Genomic DNA, 13,065 nt, shown 5'->3' with positions numbered 1-13,065 from the left:
CTCCTCCTCATCTTCCTAGTACTTGTTTTTTGTTTCGTTCCCTCTCTCGTCATTTCTTTCCGTCCTCTCATCCTTCATAGTCATTCTCCTTTATTAGATTCGCTTCTCCACCTCCCTCTTTTCCTCTTATTCCTCCTCCTCCTCCTTTTCCTCATAATCATTATAATCCCCATCTCTCTTATTCTCTCACTTCCTTTTTTTCATTCTTCACATCGTCCTCCTCATCTTCTCTTTCTCTATTCTTCCATTTCATTTTTACACCACCTCATTGTTCTCCCATCTACTCTATTTCCTCCTTTACCGCTATCATTTTCCTCCTCCTTTTCCTCCTCCTCCTTCTCCTCACCCCTAGCACCACACACCCACTGCATTGCCTTTTGCATAAACACACCTCCTCCTCCTCCTCCTCCTCCTCCTCCTCCTCCTCCTTCACTTCACTTCACTTTGCCACGCCACGCCCTGTCTTATTATTTTTTTCCCTTGCCTCACGCTGTGGCTCCATTCTTAGCCGTGTCCCTTCAAGGCCTCGTGAGCCGCGCGCTTCCCCATGTCGTGCTGCCAGAGCTGATTTTGGAGCGAGCGAGAGGCGTTGACGCGCGCTTCGGCGATCTACCCAGGAGCGATACATAGTTTGATAGTACATAATTATGACCGCTTGCCTTTTAATTATCACCAGAGTGGAGCAGAAGCCCATATTCTCAAACACTTAATAGCCTTCACATCCACATTAATTGCTAAGGCTTTCGTAGAGGTTATGGGTGTTTTCATGGGTAATGAGATGAGCCTAGTGATAGTTTGGCAAGGCTTCCACACCATGAACGTGAAAAACACTCATGAGAACCCGGCTAATCTCTTGTAGCCTTTGGAAATAGCACGGGGAAAGTAGTACAGACGGCAGCTTGCCTTGATATAGGTAGTGTACGGTGGTATGCTTTGCCCCAAAAGGCTTGCGGTGAGGTCAGATAGATGTTGATAGTGACCAGTCGGCTGTCTATAAGCGTGTATATCGGGCAGTGCTTGATGCTTGCCTCGTCGGTCTGTCAGTCAGCGGGACGGCTACTCCAGTCACCGGAGTTAATGATCTGAAACGAGAGGTGATTCACAATTCGTTTTTGGGTGGACAATTTCTTTCCTCGATTTGACTCCACTTAAGTTAGACCAGGTAGGGTTGGGGAAGAGGAGTGGATGATTGATGTTAAGACGAGGGCATTTTGCGATCTTGTAATAGTTGAATTGTTCTCCATATAAGGTAGATAGCATACAGACAGACATCTGGATTAACATATTAACCTCCCTTCACCCCCACACCTACGTTTTCTTAGAATGTATATGCTTCTTTTTGTACAGGTTGTGATCTCTTAATAGTTAAATGGTCCGCCGGATAAGGTAGATCACGTACAGAGAGACATCTAGATCTAAATATAAAACTCCCGCTCCTCTCCCCTCCTACATACGTTTTCTGAGGATGTATATGCTTCTTTTTGTCCATGCTAAATCAAGCCATTGACGCAAACGTTTCTTCTGTCTCTTGGTTGGTCCGCCTAAATATGTTGTCTGTCTCTCTGATGGGGCAACGAATTTTTGTTAATCGGTGTAACCTTGGCAGACAGCGTAAATATAGAAGTGATTGATAGCCGTGTTGCATAGTATTAACCTCCGTGTGTGTGTGTGTGTGTGTGTGTGTGTATGTGTGTGTGTGTGTGTGTGTGTGTGTGTGTGTGTGTGTTTCTCTCTCTCTCTCTCTCTCTCTCCGTTAATTGTATTATCACCATCTCTCTCTCTCTCCGTTAATTGTATTATCACCAGAACAGACTCGCCAATTTGTGCCGCATCGTGACCAGATCAACACTTCGATAAAAGTGTAATAATCTTCCCGCCTTTTCCCTTTGTGCGTATCATGTCTTATGATTTTCCTTCCCTCCCTCTCACCCTCCTCTCCCCTATCCCTCCCCTTCTCTCTCTTCTCCCTCTCCACACTTCACCAATTTGTCACTTTTTGCTGATATTCGGAAAGGCCAACTGCTCTGCCCACTGCCTCCCCTCCTCATTACCTCCCTTCCTCATTACCTCCCCTCCTTCTCCGCGCACATCTTTTCCCTTCCAGAAATTGGGCAGTCACTGTTGAAACTATTGTGTTAGCACTGCGATGTCATTCATACACTGTACATCAGACTCGAAACCAGTCTATATTTCAGTATATCGCCTTCCTCAGGCTCAGAGCGCTGTTGTTGATCTCAATGTTCATTATATGATTGATCAGAGAAGGATTCCATAAGCTCTTACCGGGAACAAGGAAGTGGAATCAGAACAAACAAAGTATCGAAGCAGGGAAGTGGTCAACAGTTCCACCATGTTGAGTATTATGAATTCATTGGTAATAGTGACTGAATTCAGTGAAACTCCTTCAATACGGAGAACCTAAGGAGTCTGCAAGAGGCCGGTGGGTCTATACAAGGCAGCTCCTGTAAACCTAACCCACCTAACCTCACATGTGTTCATCTACTTCACCAAACATAGAACTAAGAATGATGACTCCAATATGGAAGGTTACTTAACTAATACACTCCGTCTCATAGCCACGGTCGCATACTCCTGGTCCTCATTTTCCCACCCCTCTGCCTTCACGCCCCCTCCCTCATCCCCTTCCTTACCTACCTTCCCATGCCTTCACGCCCCCCCTCCCCCTTCCTCTCCTCCCCTTACTTACTTAGCTTCCCATGCCTTCACGCCCCCCCCCATTCCTCTCCTCCCCTTCGCTGCCCACCTTCCTTCCCTCTCACGGCCTTGCCTTCTTATCTCTCCCAAGAAACACTCAAGGCCTCAGTGCTATACGGTATTTCGGGCTCGCATACGTAGTGACCCATTCGTCCTTGGTTATTTCGGCGCCGCAGTGGGAGGAGGAGGAGGAGGAAAGAAGGAGAGGAGTTGATAGAGTTGATAAATAACTGATAAAGAGGAAAGGAAGAGGACGAGGAGAAAGAGGAGAGAAAGAGCCAAAAGGAAGAGGAAGAGGAGGAGGAGAAGGAGGAGGAGGAGGAGGGTGCTCTTTCGTGTCGCATGTTTCAAAAATTCTCAAGGCTGGCTGGCTGGTCGGTCCTTTCCCTCCCCCTCCTCCTCCCCCTGCAACCCTTCACCCCACTTACCTCCATCTCTCTCTCCTCTCCCTGCAGCCTCTCACCCTTAGCCGCGACCTTTCCCTCCAGGCGAAGAAGACACGGAGGACAGATGAATGAGGGGGAGGGAGAGGGAGGAGAATAGAAAGAGATAGGAAGAAGAGGAAACATGGGAACACGGAAACATGGAGAATCAGGCAGCAGAAAGTTTAATAGATCAATATGAGGAAAGAAAAACACTGCAGGAAGAGGAGGGAATGGGAGAAATGGGAGAGAGGGACAATGAGTAATAGTTGGGATGGGAGAGCGGGAAAGGGGGAGAGGTGTGAGAGAATAAGGATATATGGTGAAAGATGGAGACAGAAAAGGAGGGAAAAGACATAGTTACAATAGGAAGTGTATAAGAAAGAGGAAAGAAGAGGGGGAGAGTGAGTGCATGTGGTGATTGAGGGAAAGGAGAGGAAAAAGGAGAAGAGTTATAGATAAAGGACGTATGGAGAGAGGTGGAGAGAGAAAAGAAGGGAGGGGAGACATGTGGTTACAGTAGAAAAGAGATAGAAGGAGAGAGGAAGGAAGAGGGGGAGAATGAGACCATTGTGGAAAATATGTAGCCACTTATTGGGGTGAACCCTCTGAAATCCCCTCACCTTCGTAGGTGCGGCTCACAGTTAAATGCTGGGTTTATAAAAATGTGTTCAGGTTTCTACTCACATAAAAGGGAGATGGATTCCAGTTATTTGAATGTCGTCCTCGTACACTAAACAAACTACTGAAAAGGGCGAAACGTAATGATTTAGTGTATTGTTGTGAAAGTTAATTTATTTAGCATGACAACCTCAGGTGATTCTGAACTATTAATATAATTTACATGGTTTGTTGTTTTCATGCTCCGTAACGACACCGCTTATTCGTGGTGCCGAACACTTTACTGCCCTTCTGTCGCGTGGACGTTATGACGCACCACACGTACAGTACTGCTTCATACGCAACGTCTTCGAATCTCTTGAGTCGTGCGTATTTCTTTCCCCTCCTAACACCTCACCTATTTGGCCAAATTAGGATTAATGCTAGAAAGGTACTTAGCTGTAACCATCAGGGTGTTAATGACAGGCAGCAGTATTGTTGATCGACGAATCCTAGTTGTTAGTAGTCCGGGCGTCGTGTCTGCTCGCCGTATCTGGTAAGGCTGGCGATGCGGGAGCAGTATTGTTGTTTGACGTACATATCCCGGCAGTAAGTAGTAGAAATCCAGGGCGTCGACTGCTTGCCGTGTCTAAGTAAATATCGAGCCAGACGGTGGAGCACAACCAGCGCCGACCCGTCCTCTTTCGATAGCTATAAGCTGCTGCCTCTGACAGGCTCGCTTCCTCTCTCGCTGCCTTCCCTCGCACTCTGAAGCGCTATTCGAAGCAGCTCTTTGAAGCATCGTTTTATTTAAGTTAGTTTGCTGGTTAACTTATTTTTTATTTTGTTAGCTGTGTAATCTAGTCCTCTCCTCGTAAGTAGGAGTAGCATTTTTGTTGTTGCTGTTAGCTGTGTAATCTAGTCCTCTCCTCGTAAGTATGTAGGAGTAGCATTTTTCTTATAATTACTCCCCCCCTTTTTTTGTAGTTTTATTTTTATTATTCCCTGTCAAATAAATTTTTGACAACCATGTGGTGATTGCCGGGAGAGGAGAGAGGAAAAAGGAGAAGGAATGAGAGACTGAAGACATTTGTGGTTAAGATAGAGTGAGAAAAGGGACATTGCAAGGGAAGAAAAACACACCAAAGAGAGATCCAGCAATACAGTTTCTCATCACCCAGACCTGAATATCCTCCGGGCCGATCAGACGAATGAGAGACTGAAGACATATTATGGTTAAAGACAGAGTGAGAAGAGGAACATTACAAGGGAAGAAAAACACACCAAAGAGAGATCCAGCAATACAGTTTCTCATCACCCAGACCTGAATATCCTCCGGGCCGATCAGACGAATGAGAGACTGAAGACATATTATGGTTAAAGACAGAGTGAGAAGAGGAACATTACAAGGAAAGGAAAACACACTGAAAAGAGATCCAGCATTACAGTTTCTCATCACCCAGACACCCAGAACATCCTCCGGGCCGATCAGATGAATGAGAGACTGAAGACATATTATGGTTAAGATAGAGTGAGAAAAGGAACATTGCAAGGGAAGGAAAACACACTGAAAAGAGATCCAGCAATACAGTTTCTCATCACGCAGACCTGAACATCCTCCGGGCCGATCAGGCGAATGAGAGACTGAAGACATGTGGTTAAGATAGAGTGAGAAAAGGAACATTGCAAGGGAAGGAAAACACACTGAAAAGAGATCCAGCAATACAGTTTCTCATCACGCAGACCTAAACATCCTCCGGGCCGATCAGGCGAATGAGAGACTGAAGACATATTATGGTTAAGATAGAGTGAGAAAAGGAACATTGCAAGGGAAGGAAACAAACACTGAAAAGAGATCCAGCATTACAGTTTCTCATCACCCAGACCTGAACATCCTCCGGGCCGATCAGGCGAATGAGAGACTGAAGACATATGGTTAAGATAGAGTGAGAAAAGGAACATTGCAAGGGAAGGAAACAAACACTGAAAAGAGATCCAGCAATACAGCTTCTCATCGCCCAGACCTGAACATCCTCCGGGCCGATCAGAAGAGGCGGCGTGTTACGTGTCTGACCATCCTCAGAGGCGAGGCCATCCGTGAGGCTCCTTAACGGCTCTTCGCTATTCGGGGAAAGAAGTCACGCACGCATTCACGAGTGAGAATGCGAGTGAGGCTAAAATAGGCTTAGGGGAGGGACGCCAGCCAGGCCATTAATTAGCCCAATGGGTACTCCGAAGGCCAGTGGGCGAGCACAGGTGAGGAAGGGTGTGCCCAGGTAACAATAACAGGTACACACACACACACACACACACACACACACACACACACACACACACACACACACACACACACACACACACACACACTCACGCTAGGAGAGAAAAAAAGAAAAAAAAAGAAAAACTGAAGCACATATCACGACCTTGTGGCATACAGGTAGAGGAAGGCCTTCGGGAGAGGAGGAGAAGAAGGAGGAGGAAGAGGAGGCGTGTGTATAGCTCTATCATCCTCACGCTTTCGAGGTCAGCGGGGCACCCACCTTGTAGGGAGTCAGGGAGGCGGCGGTGGGGGCGGTCACTGCATAGCGGGACCCGTGAACCAGAGGAGGAGGAGGAGGAGGAAAAGAATCAGAAGAGGAGAAGAATGAGGTGTAAGGAAGAGATGGAGAAGGAAGATATGAGAAAAGATGAAAAAAAGGAAAGGAAGGAGGAGGAGGAGGAATAAGAAAAACAAAGAAGGAAAAAAAGAGCATTATCATCAACAAGAGACTTAGGAATATGAATAAGAAGAAGAGGAGGAGGAGGAGGAGGAGGAGGAGGAGGAAGGAAGGCTAGTTTTCGTGACTACTCTGACCTCGCTCGCTCGACTGACCTAAGAGATACTTGGGCGTTGGCGCGAACACTCTCCCTTCCCCTCCTCTCCTCCTCCTCCCTTCCCTTCCTTTCTTGCTCCTCTCTGCTCTGCCCTTGATTCCCACCCCTTCCCATCCCTTCTTTCCCTCTCTCCTCCTCCTCCTCGTCCTCCTCTGCTCTCCCTTCCCCTCGCCCTTTTTTGCTCCCCCTCTTAGCCGTCCCTTCTGCTGTGTCCTTGCTCTCCTCCCCTGCTCTTCATTTCTTCTCTCTTCCTTTTCTTCTCCATTTCTCCACTCTCTTCTTCGTTTCCTTCTGCCTTTTCTTCATTATAACCCTTTTCCTTCCTTTCATTTATCCTCCCTTCTCTTTTCCCCTTCTTCCCGTCCCTTTCCTCTCTGTGGTTGCCTCTTTCCTTAGTCTTATTTCGCTCCCCTTCCTTCTCTGCCCTTCTCTTCCTTACCCTTTCCGTCTCTTCCTCCCCGTCTTTTCCTTACCTTTGTCTTCACTTCCCTTCCTTGCATTCTTTTCCTTGCTCTTCCCTTCTCCTCCTTACCCTTCTTCTCTTTTCCTTATCCTTCCATTCTTTTCTTTATATTCTCTGTCTCTATTTCCGTGTATTGTTTTAAAGTCACGTTTTTCAGGTGTTTTGTGGTCATTGTGTTAAAGTTGTTCTTTGTCATACTATCGTTTTCTAGTATTACGTTGTTATATTGTAGGGACACGTTTTTTAGGTTGTTCTGGGGTCATTGTGTCAGCAGTGCCATTTTTAGTAAAGCCATGCATTCTTCAGGATCCATAAGGTCATTGTGTTTTATGATTCTCAAGATTGGCTTGTCATGTAACTCGGCGGCTTCTTCTTATGGTGCACATAATTGCAGGGTACGCCTTGTGATTGGGGCATAGCCGTCTCCTGTAGTAACACTCTTGTGATGCTTGATAGCGGTGTCTTTTAGTTGTAACTTGTTACTGATTCCCTAAAGCTTTGGTGTTGTGGAATGGTTGCCTTTCGTAATATCAATCGCAGGTGGGTTTCAAGAAGTGAGAGTGGCATGCCGTTCTCTTTGGCTATGCTCTAAGGTTCTCTCTTGCTCTATGAATGAAGTGCGATCTTTTAATGTGGTCACAGAGTTTTCTGTCAATATAATTATAGCGATGGCCCTTACGAATACCTTGCGCCTTATCTTGTAGCTGTGAAGAGTCGCAGCAGCACTGTCATGAACCCTTTGCTCCCTGCCCAGGGACTTTCTTTTATACATTTGGAGTGCCTCCTTATCTCTTAGAAAAATAGGACCGCCAAGATATCATACAATGTTCTCTTTGTAATTTTGTTGACCTGAATATTAGTCCAGGTGAAAACTATCTATTTTTTTTCTGTGGTAAGCCAACACAGTGTCACATTTCACATTTCACAAGGCAGGGTCATTGTGGTACATTATCAGCATTCGTTTTACTATGGATGACCTATATAATTATTAGCCTAGCATGAAGCCGTCTATTGTTCACTTTTTTTCCTTCCTCTGATAAGCCAGCACAGCGGCACCCTTCATAGGGCGCCGCATGCATGGATTAGCGGGTGCGCGGTAAGCGTTGCTGTTTGTGCCGCTCTGAGGGCGCCGCTGATACCGTGGGCGATACGGGACTTAGCGGCGAGGCGCGGCGGCGAGCAAAGCCATTCCATACATTCACCTGAGAATCGCAGTAACTCACGCCCCAGGGGAGAAACACGTGACCATGCGTCTACGTGAAGGCGGCAGTCTGCCCCAAGGTCTACGTTACGTACAGTCAGGCCTCCAGACAGCCGGGCTCTCCGGCCGCTTGACGTCATCACAATAAGAGCATAAGAAATCGTTAGGCCTGTACAAGGCATCTCACGCAAACCTAGCCCTACCTATCCTTACTACCCATGAACTTATCTAACCTTTTTTTGAAGGTGTCTGTCGTACTGGCACTCACCTTATGACTGTCAAGCCTGTTCAATCATTCGAACGCCGTACAGATTGCCCCGTCGTGCTCCTCTTAACCTCCTGCCCCATTCTTGTTTGCCTATGACTGTCACTATGTAACAATTAACATTCTTTTCTGCTTCTACTGTGTGTGTGTGTGTGTGTGTGTGTGTGTGTGTGTGTGTGTGTGTGTGCGCGCGTGAACGTGCACTCGCGCATACTTGTGTTCGAGTGCGTGTTTGTTTTTGCTTCAAGGTCAGCTGATTTTTTCTCAGTTTTAGACCTTGAAGCCAGCGCGGGGGTGGGCGGGCAGGAGGAAGACCGTGTGGCCGGAAGGCAGGGGTGGGCGGGTAGGGTGAATGGTAGGGACGTCCTGTGGGTAGGTGGAGGGAAGGGTGGTGAGGGGGATCTTGCGGCTAACCTCCGTAACCTCCGCCCCCCCCGTGCCCCCCAAACCGGTGCTGGTGCGAGGAACGGCTGCTCGGGTCGTAAAGAACAGTAACTCGTCATCAGCCTCACCGTCAAGGCCAGTCTTTCCCTCGGCCTTCCTCTCCCCCTGACCTCCTCCTCCATACAATCCACTCGCCTCTTGATATTTCTTTCTTTGGTTTTGGCTTTTCCCACTTTTTATGTTGGGTCGTTATGAGTGACCAAGTTTTCCCCCTCGCTCGATTCTCTGCTCCTTCCATTTCACCCTTTTCCTGGAGATTCTGTTATTGCCACCATCTCATTGTCTTCGGTTTCCTGTTTTTTTAATTACTTTTCACTTCTATTGTCACCTTTTCCTTTGCCACATACACCCAGCTCCTCTTATAACACGCCCATGGAACTAAACACATATTTTTTTCATGTGCTTTTTTGTTATTCTCTCCGACTTGCAATACCGACATCGGCAGGAGTTATTTCTCGAATAGAGTTGCAGGCTTTCTGCTGCCTGCTAGTCCATGTTTCCATGTTTCCATGTTTCCCCTAGGTACTGCTCTCCTTGCCATCGCCCTTCTCCAAACCTCCATTCAGTGCCTGCCTCACATTGTAACCTACGTGACTGGGGCCTATACACCCACATTGATAAGGCTTTCGTAGAGGTTGTGGGTATTTCCATGGGTAGTTTTACGAGCCCAGTGATAGATTTACGAGTCTCCTGCACCATGAATATAAAGAAACACTCATGAGAACTGGACTAATCTGCTTTGTGGCCTGTGGAAATACTTGTAGTGGGAGCCGAAAGAGCCTGAGAATATGGACCCAGTCAGAACCGGTGCTACGGGAAACGGCTGGCTTCTGGTGTCGTAAAGAGCCGCATTTCACTTTTACCCTCAAGGCCTCACTCTGTCTGGCGGCCGTCTTAGGTCGGGTCCGGGCCAAATGAAGGGCTTCCCAGGTGCTCCCGGGTGCTTGCCTCTGCCTTCCTCTGCCTGCCTACCGTTTATTTCACTTCCTTTTAGTGTTTTGTCTTATTCTCCTCCTCCTCTCCCCCCTTCTTTCGTTCCTCCTCCTCCTCCTTCTCTTTTTGACCTTTCCTCCTCCTCCTTTCGTTTGTTTCTCCTCCTCCTTTTCCTCCTCCTCGTTATCCTCATCCTTATCCCCCTCTCCCTCCTCCTCATCAACCTCCTCCTCCTCCTCCTCCTCCTCCTCTTCATTCTTCCACCTTCCCGTTTCTCTCAGTGTGTTTGTGTTTGTTATTGTTCGTTTATTGGTATGTTTGTTTGTGTGTGTGTGTGTGTGTGTGTGTGTGTGTGTGTGTGTGTGTGTGTGTTTAGTATTTCACTCTCTTTCAGTCACCTCAAGTAAGTGCGTTCTTGTGTTCTGGGGCGGCGTTTCGAAATCATTCATGGAAAAAAAAGATCTAGAGAAAAAAATGGTCAAGGTACAGTTGTTGCCCTGACGTAGGGAAAAAAATAATGAACTGGTAATTTTCAGTAGCAATAATCAGCGACGCAGCGAGGAATTGAAAGATTCTAGAAAGCCTTGAGTGTGCGCTGAATTATTGGACTGACGCAAGACACACAAACTAACACAATAGGCGAATAGAAGGTTGAAATAAGACCGGCAACATTTTTATCTCTAATTTGATACTTCCTGCAGAAAATGTGCTCTGAATTATTGTATTAACACAAGACACCTAAACAAACACAAGAGGTGAATAGAAGGTTGAAATAAGACCGACAACCCTTTTATCTCTTATTTGATACTTCCTGCAGAAAATGTACTCTCGGTCACGGAAGCTTGAGGATATCTATAAATAAATAAATAAATAATGTGATAATGGCGATGAAAAAAGTCACCACTACTAATTATGATAATGTAAAGAATAAACTATAAGTGATAATGTTGATAATGACAAAAACTTACCACTGCTAATAATCCTGATGGCAATGTTGATAATAATGATGACTGGGGTTAGCGAAAAAACTGACTCACTCTCCATAAAATCTACAACGAACTAAGAATATACAGGCAGTCAGTGAGGGGAAAGTCCCGAGAGGAAATGATTTCGTTATTTTATTCCTTGTTAAAGTTCATCTATAGTGAGTTACCGACGAGAGAGAGAGAGAGAGAGAGAGAGAGAGAGAGAGAGAGAGAGAGAGAGAGAGAGAGAGAGAGAGAGAGAGAGAGAGAGAGAGAGAGAGAGAGTCAGTCAGTCTCAGTATGTTATGAGTTATCCTGAATTGTTTCCTTAATAGCAGTCCCTTGTCCATGGGTCCCCTTGTCGAGATGGCTGGCCTTGCATGGTTGCCTTATCTGCGGTGTGTGGGACCCGGTGATTAATGGAGCTTTGGTAATGGCCACACCTCGACGTGGGTGTATCGCAACCTCTAGACAGGCTATAGCGTTAACAGCGTAGAGTGTCTTGGGGGTATTGAGCTGACTGTTAAGACGAGGTTTTCCCCTCCTCCTCCTCCTCCTCCTCCAACTCTTCACTTTCACGACCACAGTCACCTCGGCGTATATCTTTGTGGTATTGAGTTAATTGTTAAGACGAGGTCCTTCCCCTTCCTTCCTTGTTTCTCCTCCTCCTCTTCCTCCTCCTCACCACCACCGCCACCACCTCGGCTTATGTCATCGAGGATACCCACTGCAGACCACGTGAACATCACCGCCTTCCCCACCACCACCACGACACTGTATTTCATAAGGTGGATATCATTTCAAGTTTTATCTAAGCTCACTATCGGTGTTAAGAACTGCTATTAACCGCTACGCTCGACTTTCGCCACCTACCCACCTGTCTGCTCACGCCCACCACTCATATCTTCGCATCTACCTCTCCCCCACACCCACCACGCCCATAACCCACCTGTCTGCTCACGCCCATCTCTCATATCTTCATACCTATCTCTCCCCCACGCCCACCACACCCATAACCCACCTGTCTGATCACGCCCATCACCAATATCTTCGTGCCCACCGCTCCCCTTCCTCCTCACACGTTAACCTAACCTAACCTATCCTAACCTGATTTACCTAACCTAACCTAACCTAACTTAACCTACCTGAACACCCACACCAAGAATGAAAGGAAAAGGGAGAAAGGAAAATATGGGAGGAGCGAAAAAAAGGGGAAAGGAAGCTAAGAGAAAATGAGAGAAAGGAAAGGAAGGAAAAAGGAGGAAGAAGAAGGAAGGGAACGGAAGAGAAAACAAGAGAAAGGAAAGGAAGGGAAGAGGAAAATAATGAGGGAGGAAAAGAAGGAAAGAGAAAACGAGAGAGTGTAAATGAAGCAAAAGAGAAAAAGTAATAAAAAGAGAAACTGAGAGAAAGGAAAGGAAGGAAAGAGGAAGAAGGAAGGCAAGAGAAGAAAATACAAAAATAAAGGAAAGGAAGGGAAGAGGAAAATAAGGAGGAAGGAAAAGAAGGAAAGAGAAAACGAGAGAGTGTAAATGAAGGAAAAGAGAAAAGATAATGAAAATAATAGCCCCCCCCTGGTTACTACTCAAAGAAAATACTAAGACCGACAATCACTCCCTAACACTGACATAAAGAAAAAGAGGAAAAAAAGGGAACAAGGCTTAAAGTAAAATAGTAACCCTACCTCACTTATCACATAGAGAAAGAAAATGATACTCTTACGCAATTGACCTCCCGCCACTCATCCACCGCCCGCGCCCCGCATCTGCCCCCCACCGCCTGCCTCCCTCCCCTCCCCTTCTGCTTGCCTCCTTTTTTCCTCTCGGGCTGATCATTCATTTCCTCATTCCAGCAATTCGCCCATCCAAGACACCCACACCCACGCATCCCACAGGCCTTTTTTTTTATATTAACCAACTACATTACCATATACTCTCTCTCTCTCTCTCTCTCTCTTGCACGTTAGTCTCTTGTTACAGCAACTATCAATTATCTTTATTCCTATCATGCTATATTTTTAGCATAGTTTAATTCTAGCTACAATATTTCTAGCATAACTTTTCTCTAAATCTACACTTTTTTAGCTCATTTTATTCTCTTGATACTTATACTTAACACATTATAGTCTCAACCGGCTGTAATCTTGACGAAACTTTGGTAACGCACATGCAACCGTCGGCAAA

This window comes from Eriocheir sinensis, chromosome 39 (assembly GCF_024679095.1).
Source record: "Eriocheir sinensis breed Jianghai 21 chromosome 39, ASM2467909v1, whole genome shotgun sequence".
Lineage (NCBI taxonomy): Eukaryota > Metazoa > Arthropoda > Malacostraca > Decapoda > Varunidae > Eriocheir > Eriocheir sinensis.
The sequence above is the reverse complement of the archived record's forward strand: the minus strand, read 5'-3'. Positions refer to the sequence as shown.